Source organism: Perissodus microlepis, chromosome 20 (assembly GCF_051167445.1).
Source record: "Perissodus microlepis isolate ML-2025 ecotype Zambia chromosome 20, ASM5116744v1, whole genome shotgun sequence".
NCBI classification, from domain to species: Eukaryota; Metazoa; Chordata; class Actinopteri; order Cichliformes; family Cichlidae; genus Perissodus; species Perissodus microlepis.
This window is the reverse complement of record NC_140480.1, coordinates 25,530,584-25,549,611: the sequence shown is the minus strand read 5'-3', so window position 1 is coordinate 25,549,611 and position 19,028 is coordinate 25,530,584.

Here is a 19,028-nt window from a genome sequence, read left to right as displayed (position 1 = left end):
GTACACCCTGCATAGGTCACTGCTGTATCACAGACCTAACACAGAGAGACAGGCAACCATTCACGCTCACATTCACACCTACAGTCAGTTTAGAATCAACAGCTAACCTAACTTGCATGTCTTTAGACTCTGAGAGGAACACAGAGGACCCAGAGTTTTAAGACAGTTATAAAATACTGGTTGGAAGAAATGCACAGGGATTCTTTTCTTTATGTAAGCTTTTACATTTGAGCTCCAGCTATAGATCTTTCTCACCTCTTGACTACAACAGTTATAGACTAAATGCATTTTTTCCCCCATAAGCGCATTCTCACTTTGAAAAATAGTGTCTAACACAATGACACATTAAGTCTGGAAGGCATAACAGTGTTCGCAGAAGTTTTATAAATTTTGAAGTGTAAAATGTAAAACTAACTATAGTGCTGCATAGTCTTAATTATTGAATTGATGAAGGCCAAGGCGGCATTAATAAATAATCATGGTTGCAATAAAAGTCTACTGATTTTCACCTTGGCCAGTCACTTGAGCTTGGGGGGTCCATGAATTATTCTGTTCTCCCCTAACTGTGATCCATCTCAATTGGGTGGGCACCAGGATTTGATTAGCTCTGCTTTTGCACCCCAGTAACAGACTTTGGGATTCAGAGAGTGAATCAGTCTGAGCAAAAGTAGAATCACACCTGGGCTTAAAAGCCAAATACGAAGTAAATCATAATGAATTGCATTCCTTTAGAATAAGACTGGTAATTACTGGGTTCGGTGTTGCTCGCAGTGGAATGAAACACTTACTTAGCAGATGACGGGTACTGGTATGTGATATTTGGTATTCCTGCTCACATTTGCAACTATCTATGCCCTGCCAGAGTTGTGATTCAGTGCAGGCTAAAGGAGAGGCCAGCAAGTCTTCTAATGAAAGCACAGAGAGAGCTGCAACTCAGCATAGCACAACAAACAGAGCATTTTAAGCTTCTTGAAAAAATTCATAGCATTTCATGGTTCTAGGAGAGAGAGAGAGCCTGACAGATGAAAACCTGAAACAGGTCGCATAACCTCATAATGAGTCAAAACATACCGTTTCACATAAATTGTCACTGCTCATCATTGTTAGTTGTCCCAGTTTATTTAATCAGTGATCGTCTTTATTATCTTTAGACATGTTTTTACACATATTGTCAAAGCAGAGAAGGGTGAAAATTACACATTTAAGACAGCAAAAACCTTAAATCCAATTACTCACACTGTAAACACACATGGTGGTTGGGCAACGTTGTGCTACCAGCAGATGAAAGTATCCATCTGTGACTGCACCTTACTGTAGTCACAGATGGATCAGGAACGTGCGGCTCGTTACATAACCAAAACATCAACAGTCAATTAATGAGATGCCACGGCTATGAAACCTTAGAACAGCGACTGATTGTGTTGCAGTTTTTCTGTACCTTCGCCTCTCACTCACTCACACACCTTCAGTCATGCGTACTGTGGGAAGAGGGGATGGAGAGGTTACATTAGCAGCTAGACTGGGAGTTGCAGTTTGAGCCTTAGGACTCTGAGTAGCAGAGTTCTGGGCATCAGGCCATAGATCTGTCTGGCCCATTGTAATGCCTGGCAACACCACAGTTTTCCACAGATGTAAATGTAACTGTAGGTGCACTTCACAGCGTCGAGCATTGTTTAATAGCATGGTAACCCCTGTTTTCTTTGAGGCAGACTTTTATTACTACTGGCGCATGTGTTTGTCAGTTTCTGTGCTTCCTGCTACCACAAAGATTTTTATATTGTTTATTGCTTCAGCATGAACTACTGACATTTTCTGTTATTATTACACTTTTATGTAGTATAAACAAAATTCAGTAATAATTTATGTGCAAAAAGCAGTTCAGCCTTCCCAGTAATATAGTCTCACCGTGACTGATTTCAGGTGTACATGGCTGTGATTGATATGTAAAGCTGGCAGAAAACAGCACTCGAAGGATCAGTTTTGCAGTTTGCCAGGTTTGCCTTGAAACAATAGTCAGATGCCCATATGAACACTGAAAGAGTTTGTGAAAAAGTTTTTAATGCATGAGAATATGACTAAAAGAAAAAGAAAGACTATCCAATCTGCAGTGGCATTAGTGTTTTAGAATAACAAAAAAAACATCATGATATTTCTTCAGGCTTAAAAGCTGGGAGCACTTCATGAATAAGCGGATGCCCCTTAATTTCCTTGTCATTTTAACTGCTTGACAGTTTATTCTGCCACCTGCTGGTGAGAAAAAGCACTGTGTACTTCAGTAATTGAAATATAATAACTTGGATTTTACATTAAGGCAATCTGAAATATATTTGTAAAACTCTGTTTTTCTTTTTTATCAGGTGTCACATCTATTCTGGTCTTCAAAAACAGAGTAGTACAATGCCTAATTTAGAATTTTGGTGACTAAAAACTGGACACGGCTAATTTATTTATTTATTTTCATTTAGAAATATATGACCAAAAACCTTTAATGTGACTGTGCTTACAAAATAAACAAATAAAACATGACAAAGGATGGAAAATGGAAAACTAGCATAACACCCATGCTAAAAGTAAATGAATGGATAAATGAATGAATTTATTTATAATGCACTTACAACATCTGCATCTCTAATAGGACCACTTTAGTTTAAAAAAAATAGGCTTATTATACTATCATGGCTCTGTTCTGGGACACCCCCACCTTTCCACCTTTCTATGAAAAGCCTATACACTGTAAAAAAAAAAAAAAAAAAAAAAAAAAAAAGTAATATAAAAGTATTTTTACTGTGTATTTTACAGTTTTGTACTGTTTTTCTGGAATATCATTAAATTTACATAAATAGACTGTTATTTTACATTTCAAATGTAAAATAACATAAAATCACTGTAAATGTAATAAAACATAATTTTCTTGTTTTTTAAATATATTTGTCTGTACATATGCATATTTAGATTGTTAAAATACATTCACAAATGTATCATAACTTCACAAAATATTTGTCTGTTATTTGAAAGATTGAACTGTTAAATTCAAATGTAATACTATGGAAAAATATATAAAATGATTCCTATAAACTTTTTTTACATCAAATAATGGTATTTAGGGCGATCGTGGCTCAAGAGTTGGCAGTTTGTCTTGTAACCGGAAGGTTGCCGGTTCGATCCCCGGGCTCTCTGTCCTGGTCGTTGTGTCCGATGGCGCGATATGGCAGCCTCGCTTCTGTCAGTCTGCCCCAGGGCAGCTGTGGCTACAACTGTAGCTTGCCTCCACCAGTGTGTGAATGTGAGAGTGAATGAATAGTGGAATTGTAAAGCGCTTTGAGGGTCCCGAAAAGCGCTATATAAATAATGGTTTAAATAATCCATTATTATTTAAACCAACTGTTAACTGTATATTTCTGTACATGTAAGTATTATTATTTATGTCGCATTCATTGAATTGTTTATAGGTAATTTCATTGTTTAATCACATTAAAATGTTCCTAATTTAAGCACTTGAAAAAGGCAAAATCCCATGTAAAATTAGGGCAACAAACTGTATTGTCATTTCTGAAAATAACTGTATTTTTATGAGAAAGTTATTTTCTGGTATTTTCTGGTATTATTTTGGCACCCCAGCTGCCAGAATATTACTGTTTTTTTAGGATTTTCTTTTACAGTGTAAAGGGAGGCTGAGAAGCAGCAAGACCCCCTCACAGTTCAGAGCAGGCATCAATGACAACTAACGTGACGCTAATTAAGTGAGCATGAATAGCATGAGATGGAGGAGCTGAGTTGGAGGTGGGTTGTAAGTGTATGCAGGGTAAAGTAGATTAAATAGCATGCCAAAAGGATGCACAAAAGGGAATCAGCTGAGACATCAGCTGATGTGGACTGCCTTGAAATCTGCAGGGATTGCTGGTTTAGCTTGTCTCTGTAGCCTGCCAGAACGAATGCTATGCTCAGTTTCTGTTTGCCCTGTTTTCCCTGGTTATTACTGGCTTCGGTTTCTTCTCCTCTTTGGGGACCTGCAAAAGGCCAACGCTGTAACAACAATATGTTTGTTGTAGTATGCTTTGTCACACTGCTATTAACACTGCTGCTGTAAAGACAATGATGGCACTCTCTGACATTTCCCGAAATTTCTTATACCCAGTCTGACAGATTGGACACTACAACCAAACTCATTTATTTGACCCATTGCACTCAGTCCATTTAAATACTTTGCCTTTCAATGATATGTCAGTGCAGGAGCTCAGACAGTCCCAAATTATAGAAGGCTTCAAAAGATTTTTTTTTGGACGAAGTCTGCAATATTTTTGCTTCCGGTTTTCTTCTACAACCAAAAAGGTAATCACTGGTTGTACAACTGTGAAAGAAAGTTTACGTACACTCATCAATTTGGGGCTTTTATAATGTTTTTTGTAACTGTTCTTTTTCCAGGTTAGAATTATTGTGCAACATACATTTAATAACTTTGGGTGAACAAGTTTTATTTTGGATTTTCTCTAATCCATATAGGGTCACAAGTATACACACAGGTTCAAATATATCCATACATACTCATCAAGATTTGGTTAAGTTGCACCTCAGATGCTTTTGGTAGCCATCAACAAGCTTCTGGCATAATTCTGGCTGAATATTTGACCACTCATCTTATTTCACCAGTTGTCTTGGCAGAATTGGTTGAGACACGGCAAACATGACACTGGCAAGAATGCAATCATCTAAATCTCAAACTAAACACCATCCTGTGTCAGTCTATAGACAGACGTCTTGATGCATTCTCAATCATCCAGGTAAGTAAATCTCCAAAGGTTGATTCTGTTCATCTGGACGTACCGTTTTCACTGGGCGAAACGTTTCGTCTCTCATCCAAGTGACTTCTTCAGTCTCAGCTGACTGCAAGTTTCCCCAATCTTAACAGTATCAATGATCAGTGGTCATGAGAATTTGTATAATCATGATGAAGGAACTGACCTCCCAGCCCATTGTCCCATCAGTGGGTTGGTTTCAGTCATTATGTTTATAAGGCTGGGAAAACCACAGTCAGCTGAGACTGAAGAAGTCACTTGGATGAGTGACGAAACGTTTCTCCCACTGAAAATGCTACGTCCAGATGAACAGAATCAACCTTTGGAGATCTATAGACAGACACACACATGAACACCAGCCAAAGAAGTCAAATTCACAATTGTCACTTACCATGACTACATACACACACACCTACACACACACACACACTCACAAGGTGAAAAAAAATACCATCCACACTGCCATGGGTGGTAAATATCAAACTAGTTCTTTAGTTAATTCTTTCTATACTCTGTTTTTAACATAAAATCATAAAGTGTGATTTCCTGAACTTTCCATTTTATGCTAAAATGAATTACTTCTGCCCTCGGAGATGTGCTTTTTCCATCCCCTCCTCTATCCATTGCCACAGTTTATCTAGGATGAGAATGTGGCCTACCATGTATTGTGAGAATGTAATCCAATTCAGAGAAATGTTTGCAGCTGCAGCCAAGAGTCATTGTTATACGTTGAGACACGCTATCTGGAAAAAGCCACCAAACAGCCTTTACAATCACAGTGTGCAGGATAAGTCATGTTTGGTTTTAATCCCCAGAAGCAGCTGCAGTCAGAGCACAAGTACAATGCATTTTATTGCAGATGAACCTATATCGTGTGGGAGCAGAATTGTTAAGATGAAGCCACAAAAATATGTACACGTGGAAATGATGTTTATTCAACAGGATTATCAATAGCCAGCTAGAGAAGAGAGAAAACAAGCCTTTGAGGTTATATTAGCAAAATACACGAAGATTTAGCTACTGTCGGAATGCAAATTTAAGTGCAGTAGCATTTGCATGGAGTATCCCATAAATGTGCAAAGACGGACCCTTGTGGTCACAAAGAAAAAAATTACATGGAATTATGGCTTGGTTTGAACACTCAAAAAGTACAGTGAGCGTTCCAGCTTATCTTAATTGCTTTTGCTACTGATTTGCCTCACCAGTCCATCAAAACTAAACCGCCTTTAGTGTTGCAGTGTTGAGGATAACTCAGTTTGTGTTGTTACCTCAGCAGCTTCTGTGAGGATTAAAACAGCTAGAAATGTGTTTGTGTACTGGAAATAAATCTTCAAACTTTGTGAGACCAAAGAGGTGCACCTGTACGATATTTACACATGAAAATATTTATTCCTATGCATAACTAAAAGCCAGTATCAACAGAAAAAGAATCTGACTGCAGATCAACTATCGTCTGACATCAGGTGTGTGTCTTTCCAAGATGCAAGATGGCATAAATGTATGAAATAGTGGAAGCACAAAAACTACTCTTTGGACATGTGCAAGTGCTTTTTATGTTGTTGTTGTTGTTGTTGTTGTTTCCATTTCCAATGTACTGCCATCTCAAACAGTCTTAAATACAGAATATAAAAATGTATTTATTAATTTTATAATATTAAGGCAATGGTGATTGTGGTGTTCTTTATTCATGAAAATTAATTAGTAAAAGACTTGAATGTTGACGTATCTATTTGTTTACAATTTGGTCGCATTTAAAAATTAATTAATTTGTTAGGCCCCTTTTGTTTTTCTATAAAATGCTTCATAAGACTCTCAGATCAACATAAGCCTTGATATTTTTGATAAATTTTATTGATGGACTATGTGTGTGTGTGTGTGTGTGTGTGTGTGTGTGTGTGTGTGTGTGTGTGTGTGTGTGTGTCTGTTTGTTTTTCAGGCAAGTGTGTGATTTCAAACGCTAATTAGTGCATCTGTTCTTTTGTGTGGTGGAAATACAAGCTGGGATACATTACAGTGTTCTCCAGCTTGTCTTCAGCAATAAAAGCAAACACTAAAAAATAAATCCAGCTTCAGCACCATCCAGTTAATATGTATTCACAGCAGATTTCATTCGTGCATTCATGATATGTTTCAGTGTAGGCTTTTAGCTGCTCAATATACTCTTTTCTTGAAACACTGAACAGAGTTTCTTACCATTTACAGTTTTTAAAACAAATCATCTACAACAAGTTAAAAATTCAGATAGCCAACAGACCATTCTTTTATCAAAGTGCTCCACTCAGTATACTTTGAAAATAAATACATTGTTTGGGTTTGTCTAGATCCTGAACAGAACTACTAGTCTCTAAAGAGATTTTGCTGCCACTATATTGTGCAGTTACATCCACACGTTTTTGGACAGTGACACAGTTTGGTAGTTTTTGCCTCTATTCGCCACCACAAAGTGAATATTTTCAGCTTTAATTCAGATGCTCTAATAAAAGTCTTACATTACTGGTTCAGGAATTACAGAAATTTTTATACATAGCCCCCCATTTTTACAGGCTCAAAACTAATTGGACAATTGACTGATAAATGCTTTTAAAGCCAGGTGATGCTAGTTTTTTAATTATTTCATGGTAAATTAAGCACACTGTTAAAAAAAACATCTTAAAAAAAACGGTAATATTCCGGCAGCTGGGGCGCCAAAATACTACCGTAAAATAACAGAAAATAACTTTCTCATGACATTACAGTTATTTTCAGTAATGAAAATAGAGTTTGTTGTGCTAATTTTACATGGGATTCTGCCTTTTCCAAGTGCTTTTAGACATTAAATTAGGAACATGTTAACGTGATCAAACAATGAAATTACCTATAAACAAGGTCAATGAATGTGGCAATATGAATCATAATATGTAAATGTACAGAAATATACAGTTAACAGTTGGTTTAAATAATAATGGATTGCATGCCCTGGGACAGAGGCGAGGCTGCCATATCGCACCATCGGCCCCTCTGGCCATCACCAGTAGGTGAAGAGTCTTGACCACGGACACAATACCGAGAGTGTCCGAGCCGGGGCTCGAAGCGGCAACCTTCTGATCACAAGGCGAACTGCCAACTCTTGAGCCACGATCGCCCTAAATAGCAATGATAATAATACTTATGTGATGTAACAGAAGCTTATAGGAATCATGTTATATACTTTTCCATAGCATTACATTTGAATTCAACAGTTCAATCTTTCAAATAACGGACAGATATTTGTGAAATCATGATACATTTGTGAATGTATTTTAACAATCTAAATATGCATAAATACAGACAGATACATTTAATAATCATAAAAATTGTGTTTTATTACATTACAGTGATTTAACGTTAATTTACATTTGAAATGTGAAATCACAGTCTATTTACGTAACTTTAATGATATTCTAGCAGAACAGAACAAAACTGTAAAATGCACAGCAAAATACTTTTAGATTAGGATTTTTTCCTACAGTGCAGCCATACCCGCGACCTTGTGGTTGTTAGTTCACATTCATTGGCCGATGCTTAGCGTCATGTTATTATGTGTCCCAACATCCAATGGCATGTCACATTGTTTTCATGGCCACACCCTCACCCCAGGTGCAGAGGCCTATATCTGTTCAGGAATGTTGTGAATACTTTGAGATTTATATTAATTGCAATTCCTACCTCTACATTTATTTTTTAAAATATATAATTAGCACAGCGTGGCCGTGCAATGTTTTATATGTTTTTTTTTAGTTTTTATTCCTATTAATTATATTTTCACTTGTTACCTCTGAATTATTGAATCAGACCTAGATGACATGAAATTTTCAGCAAAATTATAATTCAAATACTCCTTTAATTATTGATTCTTCTCATTAATTTTCGATCGTTTTATATATTTTTCCATAGTATTACATTTGGATTTAACAGATCATTCTCTCACATAACAGACAAATATTTGTGAAATTATGATACATTTCTGAATGTATTTTTACAATCTAAATAAGCATATGTACAAAAAAATATATTTAAAAAACAAGTAAATTGTGTTTTACTATATTTACAGTGATGTTATGTTATTTTACCTTTGACATGTAAAATCACAGTCTCCTTATGTAAATTTAATGATATTCTAGAAAGACAGTACAAAACTGTAAAATATACAGTAAGATACTTTGACATTACTATTTTTTTGGAACAGTGCAGATAAAAGGTATGCCCTTAATTCCAAGTCCTTTCACTCGAATTGTGAGTATGAATGTATCAAAACCTCAACTAAAGGTTTGCACTTGAGTTACCTCTCTATTGCTTGATTTAAAATCCACTGTGGTGGTGTACAACTCGTCCAACTGCTGAACTTTAGCTGCTGAATACTGTTGATGTTGGAAATGGTTTTAGATGAGAGTGGTGAGAATGAACTGAAGAACTGCGTTTTAAACTGAAAAGAACGGGCTAAAAGAAGCTAAGGTGTGGCGCAGTTGCCAGCTTGTCATCACTAATGACAGCTTTAAGATATTTTGATCCACAGTTAATATAGAATACTAAGTTATTTATTCAATAACAGAACGTATTCAAACCCACATACAAATGCTGCATTTCTAATATACTCAGTAAGCAGAGATCTTGCATAAGTTTTCATTTGAAACTGAATGTAACCTTTAAACAGACGTTGGCTGTAAATGTCAAGTCCATGTTTAACTTCTTTCTTTTGCTCTGCTGAAACAAGCCACGCACGCTGGAAATAGAAAGAGCGGGATAGTGTGTGCTTGTGCTGCAACATCAGCTTTGTTAAAAGTAAACAATGGCTGAGCGGTCTTTCTCCCATTGACCAAAGTCTCCTGCAATTACGTCCTTGTCTCGTCTTTCCTCTGTTTTCATTTGTTACATCCTCTGTGACCTTTCTGTTTGATGTGGCAGCAGTCAAACGTCAGCGTGTGAATGGATCATTGATAGAAGGATCGAGGCCATTACCAGCAGTTGTCTTGGAGAAGGCTTTAATCCTCCAGAAAGCTAAGACCAGAGCCATGCTACTGGACTTCTCTTAATTACTGACCAGGCCTAATTGGTTCCTTGTATGGGCTGTGATGCAAGCAGGATGTGACACTTAAGGCTAGACTTCTTCTGCTGTCTGCCCTTTGTGTCAGTCCCATTAACCTTTCTCTTCCACCTTCTTCTTTGACTTTTTATGTTAAATTCAAGGCACCATTTAAATGAGCTGAAGTAGTAAGAACTGGAGCTGTGTCATAAGCCATGTAAAAGGAACTAATGGCACCTTAAATTAGTATGCCAGAAAGCCTTGCCTTCTAACAGGGAAAAATGTTTGCTTGCTTGTTTGCTTGGCTTTGAAGCTGGTTTAAGATTACTGGAGTGGCTTCAGTTTTATGATTGTGTACATGTGTTTGCCTGTTTGTTTCCGCTTTCAAAGGTACCAGATAGAGGCATAATTAGTTACTGTAGGTATGATAAAAAAAAACTTCCAATAATGTTAGTGTACATCCAAAGGGAGCAATGCTTCAAAGGCATGCTAAAATCTGCAAAGTAAAGCCATCTTCAGTGTTTGCCCTTTGGGATATTGTGAACTATGGTATGTATTGTCAGTACTGTGTAATTAATCATACCACCTAACTGCATTCACAGGGTCCCCTTTGGTTAATTGGACTGCAGCTGCAGAATGGCCTAAGCGATGATTTATTCAGCAGGCAGGTGGAACGACACCATGTCCCCTCCTCCCCCTTCTCGGTACCAAGGATAGATGGCTCACTCCTTTACTCAGCTACTCCCAGTGCTCCTCCATCCCTCAGGCCAATCGACTCTGAGGGCACATTCACAAGATGGACTTCAGGTTGACAAAATGAGAGGAGGAAAGGTACAGTGGAATCAATTTCTCCCTCTTTACTGCTATTCAAGACTTCTACCAGCTGGAGCAGGAAACAGATAAAGATATTGACCATCTGTAGAAAGTTTAACGAGTGAACTTCCTCCCAGTGCCTGTTTACAAGTAAAGACAAACACCAGAGGCAGCTAAAGGTGAAGTCATTTGGCCTCTCTGCTTCATGGGTCTTTCTTTCATTTACTGGCCGTGCTGTGTGGCAGACCAGTGGTAACTATATCATTTCAGGCTTGTTGTGATGCCAAGCAACTGTGCTAAGGTTGTTTTACACTATTTTGTCTGAGGTCCTTTAATGTCACAGGGCAAAGTGAGTGTGTGGCTAAGACAAAGCTGTCCTTACAAGTCGATTAATAAATAAAAACAGTGTGGATTCAATTTATTTTAACCCAATTTAGAATTTAAAGTTTGAACATTACCTTAGATAAACATTTAACCCTCTCAAGGCAGGCGTTGCAGATTTGCAACAGTTAAAAGCTAACAACCTGATTACCCCACATACATATTTTATGAGGTTTTTTTACTCAGAAGTACCTCTGCAGGTATTCTTTTGTGCATTAGCAACAAAAACTTAATTTGAGCCTGAGAGGGTTAATATACAATTACTTTTCTTATGGTATCAAGCGTATATTAACCAGACGTTCATTAAATGGCAGGCTATTGCTGTTTCATTCATATCGTCCCAATCTAGACTGCAGACTAGAGAATAGAGCACATAATACAGAAGCAAGGGCTCATATATCAACATTAGAATTATACTTTCTCTCGCTACAGTTTGTTTCAGTGCTGTTGGCGTACCATTACCCTGAGATAACCACACTTTAATAGTTAATGCAGCTGTGGGGCCCCCTCTGCATTACAAATGGACCCATCCGTCTCGCCTAGACCCCTGCGGGTGGCAGCACCACAGTCCATCTTCAGCAACTCAAATCATTCATCAATAGGCAGCAATCTGACACCTGCTTACACAGGATACTGAACACTGTGATGTGGTCAGGGCCATAGACGGACATCCTGGTGTCAGTGAGGGGATCTGTCAACCGATATTACTCCAGACACCACTATGGGACTTCCCAGCTACAACAGCTGGATTGCAGGCTCCAAGCACAATCGGCTTACCTAGCCCGTCTTTTTTCTAACCTGTCTAGACACAGAGCAAGAACAAAGAAACTGACGTGTTATTTACCAAATGAATGCATCGTATAGTTAAAGGGGTATTTAAGACATCAAAGTCTATTCACAGGTTTGGGGTGACTATTACTGGGTATGTGAAAATGTTTGCCTTTTGTGGGCGCTCCAGAGGATCACAGTTCAGACTGAAAGCTAAAGTTAGAGCGTGCGGCGTTGGAAAGATGTGAGTTTACCAGACCTCTGTAGCCTTCTTCTTATTTATGCTTGAGGCTAGAAGCTTGAGGGTTGGTGAGCTGCCACCAACACAATGGAATTACTGACCGGTGTTAGTAACTGGTCTGCGGGGCCTGTGGGCGTCAAGTTAATGTCAAAAAATGCTACACTGACATTTATTCTTTTTTAGAGAGTTCAACTTTGTTACAGGGGTGATATTTAAAGGAGGGCTTATTTTATACATGAAATTTGATTTATTTGTACAGTTTTATTCTGTGGTACTGTGAAAAAAATCAGCTCTAATGCTTTCATTAGTGAATGATGGAAAGTGTAGTGAGTTTTTGGAGTTTATCTCACTTCGCCTTAATTTTGAGTTTTGTTTTTTTGTTTCTTTTAAGTAATTGAAATGGGAAAAAAAACATAATATCTGGGCTACCAATCTTAATGTAATTATAGTGTGTAGACTGTGTAAAAAACAAGAAAAGTCTAAAAAAATTCCTTTCCTCTAGATACGTTGGTGATATTTTTAAAATGTCACTGTCTGGCCAGTGTTTGCACATACTAATTCTGTTTAATCTACTTGACAGAAAAAATACCCACGTTCTAATTTACCTGCTGTGGGAATGTCAGTCAAAAAGCAATCAATAAGACAAATGTTAAAGTGACTCAGCTCTGCAGCTGAGCCTACCACCTGTTTTACAGAGGAGTTTGTAAACCTTTTATCCTCGACTGTAAAGCTCGGCGCTTATTTGTTGTTGCGGTCATCACATCAGCGCTCTGCCATGAGAATCTGCTCTCTTTTCCCTGTGGAAATAAAAAAAAACGGCGATAAAACTCGGCACAGATCACTTCTATAGGTAACCAGCAAAGATGTAGCCTGAGCCAGATGCTTTCTCTGGGGACTGCAGCTACCATGCAGGGATGTGACAGGCCCGAAAATGGGCAGGCGGGCCCTTTTCCCTTTTGATCAATCAGGTAAGACAGAGAGGGGTAGCGTGAATTCTGAAAATCCAGATGCACCATCACCAAGGTGACTCTCATCTATTACTCCTTCCAACCTCTCTGAACATATGCTCATCTGTCAGAGTGACAGACCTCCTTTGCCTTCTCTACTCTAGTTGAATTTAAACCTGATGAGGGTCAGCTGAATTAAGCAGTAACCTCATTCTGCTGCACCTGATTGTCATGTCTAGAGGGCAGGCTTTGAACCACAATCCAAACCGTGGATTCATTATTTCACAAAACTTGATGAAGAAATGAGAGCAACCTGCAAAACTGCTTTAATATTGCCAGCCCCTTCAGTTTTCAGCAAATGTCTGCAGCTGCTGATGTGGAGGACAATCTAGGGAACATATTGTCAGAATAAATTCTAGACAGATGCAGGTTTGCTGCAGCTTGTTAATTCCTTAGTGGCAACAAACCTGCTACCTATTAGATTCAGGAGAGGAATCAATGAAGTCAAGGCTAAAGTATTTTTCAGGGTAAGACTACCCCCTGCTGGACATGATAACTAAAGTGCTCGGCTACCGGGAGACTTGTCATGAAAAGCAGAGGAGTGTTTTATCACTGAGAAGTCTTGGAGTGTATTAACAACACAGCAACACTCTCCTTCGTGGTGAATAGTTGTGGAAAAAAAGGTGAAGGGGAGGAGGGGTTGGGCATTTTCTAATAAACATTTAATCTTACACAGTGAGATGCATTTTAAATTAAAAAAAAAAAGTTTTAATATTGAACATAAAAGCGCACATAATGTATAAGTATCACCACAAGATGGTGTCAGTTCTCAAGGATGTCACACGTTGTTGCCTCAGTTTGTAAACCAAAAAAATCTGCCCCCTGTTGGCGACATATATTGGTGACTCATATTGCAGATGCTCAAAAACACTCATGTCTTTCATATGAGGGGACTCAATAACGAACTATGGAAGGGTGGTGCAGGTATAGTCTAGATTTAAAAGCACTCACCTTATTATTATGTTTTAAAAAATCTCTCAGCACATAACTGCTGGTAGCTGTCAGGGGGCTGCTCTGAAGCTGACCCTGTCCTCTTGCCTCACTCTGGCTCTGGGAGATAAAAAAAAAAAAATTGCCTTTAGAGTTGAATACATTTTTAAGTTAAAATAATAAAACCCAGTTAATGCTTGCTTTGAGTGTTTTGTATGGTCCGCTTTAGGTATAGTATGTATTTATATGCTATGATTAGGTGAACTGGGTGTGAGTCAACCCACTTCAGGAACTTTATAAAGAAAAACCAGGCGGATTTGCAGGTTTTTTCCAAGCTGTTGATTCCCATGGAATGACAAATAAAAAATAAATATACCGCATAAAAAAGTGACTTATAAACGTACCAAGGCTGCCAAAGGAAGTTTCAAATATGGCATTAAAAAATGTCAAACGTTTGAGTCACAGTATGACTGATCCGCCCGTGTCCATCTCAGGATGTGGAATTGAAACCATTTGAAAGCGAAAGTCGGTGAGTCAGTGACCGACTTAAGGAGGTGAAATAAGGTATTGTAAGAACTCCTATTATGATTTCCATATAGGAGTATCACATTAATACAGAGCTGTGTTCACTAAACAAGCAGCACGCACTACTTCCGTCTGTTTGTGTGAGTCAGATACTACTCATGAGCGGACTGAGCGGCCCCCGACCCTCCGCCCACTAACCTCCATCCGCTCCCTCGTAGAAACACACCCACACACATATTCTCCGCCCACCTAGCCTTTTCCTTTTCCCCTCCCGGTGGATTTTCTCTCTCCTGCTCCTGTCCTTTTTTTTTGCCCCCTTCATCTCTTCTTTGGGGAATGAGAGGGAGGATGTGAATGGCGTGTGTGTATGTGTGTTAGTCATGTTCAGGCTCATCCAGGGCCAACAGCAGCACAAGCGGGGGAAACCCAGGCACAGGCAGGAATAGGATGTTTTGTCCACATCTGTTAGTTGGTTTGGCTGGATCACTTGTGGTTTACAAAGCGCCTAAAAATGGATTGCTAGAATGAGCTAGAGAGCGCGCCGAAGGGGAAGACAGATGAGCTATAGGAGAAAAAGGGGGTGCGGGGGCAGGAGGACATGGGGTGGGGGCGGGGTGAGCATGCCAAAGTGGGCCAAGACCCCCAACCCCCACCCTCCAAGGGTCAATAGGATTCTGTCTACTCAAACTCTGCTGCAGAGTTCACAAGCAAGCAGACGTCTCTGAAGAGGGCGTCTGATGTGGAAGTGTTTGTCTCTTCCAAGATTCAATTAGTGCTGAAATTCAAGCTGGCTCCAAGTTTGTTTTGTGCTCTCCTTCTAGTCATTCTGGCTTCTGGGGATCATCAGATACACTTATGCTTCACGTTTATGCGATGTGCTGACACTGAAATATGGTTTAAACCTGATTAATTCCTAAAAATACACAAGGAAACAAATTAGATTTGCTAAGATGATAGTTTTGTAGAAAGATGAATTCTTATTACAGCTTTGCCCTGACTATTTATTTATTCATCCAGGGAATCCCTGAATGCACGCAAATAAAAAAAACAAAAAAAAAAAACAAATAGATAGATAAAGTTGTATTAATGCCTGGAAATACTAGTTTTTAATGAATAAACACATTGGAGAAATTTTTGCATGGTCTTTTTTTTTCAGATGTACATCATAACGTATTTAATTAATAGAAAATGTTGTGCAAAGTCTTAAGTGCCCCTCATTTATTATATTTTTTGGGAAAATATTAAACACGTGCAGCACTTCATTTAAACATGCAAACGTAAATGGGAATACATCAGAATTTATTAGGCAAAAACGGAGTTTGTATGAGTGCGAGTGTCAATATTTGGTATGACCACTTTTATCATTCAATAGAGCCTGACAAGCCTTTTTGTAATTTCTTTAAGTAGTCTTCAGCCATAGTTCTCCCAGCTTCCTGAAGGACATTCAGAGCTCTTCTTTGGATGTTGCCTGCCTTTTGTTCTGTTCTCTGTCAAGATGATCCCAGACTGCTTCAGTAATTCAGGCCTCTGGGGAGGTCAGTCCATGGTAAATGGCCTGTATTTATATAACGCTTTACTAGTCCCTAAGGACCCCAAAGCGCTTTACACATCCAGTCATCCACCCATTCATACACACATTGACACACTGGTGATGGCCCTCTGACCACCACCAGTAGGCAACGGGTGAAGTGTCTTGCCCAAGGACACAACGACCGAGACTGTCCAAGCCGGGGCTCAAACTGGCAACCTTCCAATTACGAGGCCAACTCTTGAGCCACGATCGCCACATAACTGATAGGGTTCAGCTGTGTGTTTTTCTAACTAGGTATGCTTTTACTGCATTGACAGTGTGTTTGGGATCAATGTCATGCTGAAAAAGGAAGCTCTATTGGATGGTGGATGAAAGATATAATGACATTTTTCTACATTTATAATTCCACCAATTTTGACAAGATGTAAAACACCACAGGTTTAAGTGCAGCGCAAACCATGACAGAGCCTCTACCATGTTTTAAAGATCACTGTAAGCAGTCACTATTGTACATCTCTCCTGTCGTCCTCTCTAAATATTGATAATTATTTGAATCAGACTTATCAAACTTAGGTTCATCGTGCCATGAGTCCTGTTACCACTAATTTTTAGGCTGGTTGATTCCCATTTCCCTTCCTTAAGAATAACCTCTTGACAGCCATTCTGCAGGATTTATTTTCTTATTTCTTATGGAAATGACTTTTGGATACTGTTCATCTGCTGTAAACAGTTTTGTAGACCTGGTACTTGTTTTATCCTCTACTTGTGCAGTTTCCTCAATTTCTTTGAGGTTTATGTTGCGAAACGTCAGGTGTTTATCTAGTAGCACCTTGTTGGTGTAAAAATGCTATTTCTGGTATTTTTAACATGTTATTTTTAGCATTTGCAATAGGATGCTACAATAAAGTGTATGAAGATACAATTTAAAATTGGTTCATCCCTTGAGTTAGATGATGTTTTTATGCTTGAATGATTTATAGGTGAGCATTAAGTGGCTTAACAAACAGATTTCCTCTGGATGGATGGATGGATGGATGGATGGATGGATGGATGGATGATAGATAGATAGATAGATAGATAGATAGATAGATAGATAGATAGATAGATAGATAGATAGATGTTTATGTTTAAGAGGGTTTAAATTATCATGAGACGGGTCAGTAAAGGTGCACCAAAGACATAGAGGATACCTGGCAGGTTGATGCTATCACACCCAAAAGCCTTTTTAATTTTGTCTTTACAGGCAAAAGTAAAACCAAAGTTGCAAAGGCGCACATGTTTTGTTTTGTTTTTTTGTTTTGTTAGTCCCCCCCCCCCCCCCCCGTTTTAAAATCCAACTATTTTACATCTCAGCTAAATATAAAGATAAAGCAATCATTTGCTTTTCACCATTACTAATCAGTCACAATATCCACTCCCTAAATCGGTCTCCAGGTGGTGCCAGTGGTGAGAGTGACAGCATTCTACACACACACACACACACACACACACACACACACACACACACACACACACACACACACGCACGCAGAGAGAGAGAGAGAGAGAGAGAGAGAACCTATTTCCCTGTCTCCATCCACATACTGAAGGGTGGGTATGCCAGAGATTTGTGGGGGATGGGCCTGAAGTAGATACGAAGGAAGTGAATAGACTGAGAAATTGAGAGGGAAGGGGGTGGCATGCAAGGCAAGCACATGCTGAGCAGAACATTGGACTCATTGAGAAAAGCGCTCTCCATTCATGCTCTATCCAGTACCCTATTCACCAAACTCCCACTCTCCTCGTCATATATGTACAGTATATTGACATGCATGTGCTCTCCGCTGATAACAAAGCCTTTGGAGTCTGAGTCATTTGATATGTGCGTTTGCTGTAAGTTATTTGAGATCTGCCATGACCTAACAAACAGAGAGGTAGAGTACTCACAGAAGGCGGCGAAAGGTCCCCTTACAAGCACTTTAAGGTCCCACTGCATTCTCAGAAATCTGTTTTCATTTGGATAGTAGCAGACCCATCAACTCCACATGGGTAGCTCATTTACAGGAGAACCCCCTGTGCGAAAGTGGGCTACTGTTGCCTACTACCTACTGGAAGCCTAGGTTGTTTTATCCGCATTCTCCACACCCATGCAATCAACATCAGACGTTTGTCCATTTCACGGGAGCAACATGAAAGGTCGACATATTTAACTATAAGAATAAAAGAGCCAGCAGTAGCAGTAAGGGAGTTTTATGGCTCTTGCATGCGCTTACTCATGGAACTCCTCTATGGTGGCATATTGTCAGGATGGGATAACTGAGTGGCCTTGAACTCAGATTAACGTTTGCTGAAATACAGCGACAGCTACTGCCTGTTCTCAACAGGTACAACGCAACGCTACAGTGATATCATTGGAAAAATGAGTGAATAACATAAAAGTAATATTTTGTGTTTTTTTTTTAATGTGGCTAATATTATTTTTTATCATTAAGATAAAGCCATCAGTGAAATATTAAAAATAATATCCAAATGTTGGACATTTTTTTTGAAAAAATAAAATACAAATAAACCCCAAATGCTTAATAAAATTAAAAGTCGTTTTTAGTGGGGTGTTTTTTGTCATGGTAAATGGCACATAACAAAACCCTATACTATATTATTAACCATTAAACATTTAAGATGAAGGAAAAAATTAAGACAAAGACATAGTTTTATTTAAATTTAAAAATATGGAAATTAGCTAATAAAAAACTCAGCTCAACAAAGTAAAAACAGATAACAAGGTGAAATAGCTTGGAAAGACTAAAGAATGGACTCAGTTAAAAAGAAACTATAAAAAGATAAAGTGATTAATAAATTTAAATATGATACAACAAAGAGCATATTTAAATTTTAATTTATTAATCTCTTTATTTTAACATAAAATGCTGTCTCAACAGATAGAGGCATTTCTGAAACATAAGAAACTGTACCAGGATCACAGCATCACATCCATGTTTTACAATGTTATTTGCACAGAGGT